Genomic DNA, 2,542 nt, shown 5'->3' with positions numbered 1-2,542 from the left:
AGTTATGTAATAAATTACTTTTATAGAGTAGAAAAATACTTCAATTACGAATACAAATGATTGGTTTCATTCCCGGATTCAATTTGCAGACTCGTAATTGATTAAAAAAGTTAATATCGTTCAAACAATTTTTATATCTGCTATTTTAGAACATAGTGTCTTCGTAAATGCTTTTTAGAACACTTTTGATACAATCTCGATTTTAAGACAATCACATATATTTATTATACTGTTTAAAATATTGTTTCCAAACCGCGAACTTCCATAACACACCTTTATGTCAATCTCATATTCCCTACACACTAAAAGTATGAAATATTTTCTAAAATAGAAGTATACGATTGCGATTAAGCTTGTCAAGAAAACAATCCAATTTAAATAATGATTTATTCATATTATTTCTAAATTGATTCACAATTGTAGCGCCACCTTAACATATCAGAAAAGAATATAGTAATCCGAATAATGTTTCTTGCATATTTTGTTTAAAAATTTAAGGTAGTAATCCCAAACTAGAAATTCAAATTATTTCAAAAAATTTTCTTTTTTTTAACTTACTTTAGTTATTGGAATTGACAACAACAAAAAATCGTGAACACCTCCAGGACGGTGTTGTTAGTTGTGACAGACATAAACATAGGTAAAAAACAATAACTAGAAACGCCAAAACGGTTTATAAAGACGTTATTGTCAGAAATATGTAACACAAAAAAAACATTTAAACCAAGCTTATGAATATAATATAACTAGCAAACCCGACGAACTCCGTTCGCCACAATTTTTTGTTCGTTTGATATTTGAAAAGGAAAATGTGATTTTATTATAAAACAGTATGAATTTCTTTCGATTACAAAAATTAAGTGCTTTTTAGTTAAACTTCTCAAATAAATAAAAGTGAATCCGCAAATTATCCGTTTTATTGAAGTGCTCTTTGCTAAACCACATTTTTTTTTTTTGGTCTGACGTTAACACAAACAAACGATTGATTTCCAACTCGTGAACAGCAACGTATCACTGCCCATGTAAAAACAATGATTTTCTAAATATCTATTTGAAATTTATCCCGCCAAACACTAAGCGATTGGCCTTGTTATTGCGAACGCACGGCGAACTGGAAATTGCAATCGTTTGAAGTCAAACGGAAGACCAGTCGAGAATCATTGGTATGTCACCAAATCGCCAGCAATTTTTGATTGAAGGGTGAAATTCAGTGCGTGTACATCATTATTCTTTGCGGCAAGAATTGCTCTTTGACTTAACAAGCAAAATTCTGATAATTCTCACTAATGTAATTACTCGAATTTTAATTTTAATACGCTGCGTGAAGTTCCAGTAGCTTGCATTAAGGCACGATGCCATGCACCACTAATTTTCTTAGCTATAAACCTTGCGGAGCCCGAGACCTTTCCAACGATGCAAATTGTCAGAATCGTATTCGTCAGGAACGAAACCCGACTTATTTTTATATATATAGAAGATATCTCTTTGCAATTATTTAAAACAATTATCGATTATTTTTATTACTCGAATTTTTAATTACGGTGCGTGAAGTCCTAGCCAATTTGCATTAGGCACGATGCCATGCACCACTAATTTTCTTAGCTATAACACCTTGCGGAGCCCGAGACCTTTCCAAAGAATGCAAATTGTCGAAATTGGTTCAGGAAGGAAAACCCGACTTATTTATATATATATAGAAGATAATATATAACAAACATAACTTTTCAAACAAATCTTTATGAAATCTCTTTTTTCTTGTTACGCATTTTGTCTTATTGTAGTTAAGTTTTTTTCTGTATCTGATATTCTTCACCTGAAAAGGACAAGACCACGACCACATGTCACAACCGTACCCAACGCACACTTTGAAAACAAATCAGAGTTATGACTGACGCAAAAACTAATTGCTGGTAATTAGTTGTAACTGATCCTTGCTAATTAACTACTAATGTTCAAATAATAAACAAAGTGATCTATCTGCATACAAGTAACAGTTATTATTAAAACCCTTCTAAGAACAAAAAAACTTTATTAACTCTTTAAAAGCAATGTGATCTACAAATCATGTTAATGTAGGGCTGACTTAATGCAATTAAGAAACTTGTTCGAACGAACACATTTGATATTTGGATATTTCTCCCTTTGGACCCTATCTTAAAATCAGTATAGTTGTTATGGTGGCTGCCACTTCCGTACCCTGGCACAACCGTACCAAGTCTACCCTAATAAATTGTTTTGTTTTTTACGAAAATATAGAGAAGTATATCACAACCCGTAGAGAATCATCTTGCAATGATAACATGATGCCACGTAAAAGAAAGATTCTTAGATTATTTCTAAAAAAGAAAACTAGAATGTGGTAAATCATATGAACAACAGAAATAATATTTAGTCGATGACACGAGTTTCTATTACAATGTTGGCGATCGAATATAATTCCCATGATTTGAATTTGGCCGTAATGCTCCAGAGAAATAATATTGTACATATTTGTAAAACCTTATCGACTTTATAATTTGAAATCTGTAGTTTGCATTCGTAC

The sequence above is a fragment of the Ctenocephalides felis genome, unplaced genomic scaffold (assembly GCF_003426905.1).
Source record: "Ctenocephalides felis isolate EL2017-DRISC unplaced genomic scaffold, ASM342690v1 CF-g0.4_SCAFFOLD_01886, whole genome shotgun sequence".
Lineage (NCBI taxonomy): Eukaryota > Metazoa > Arthropoda > Insecta > Siphonaptera > Pulicidae > Ctenocephalides > Ctenocephalides felis.
The sequence above is the reverse complement of the archived record's forward strand: the minus strand, read 5'-3'. Positions refer to the sequence as shown.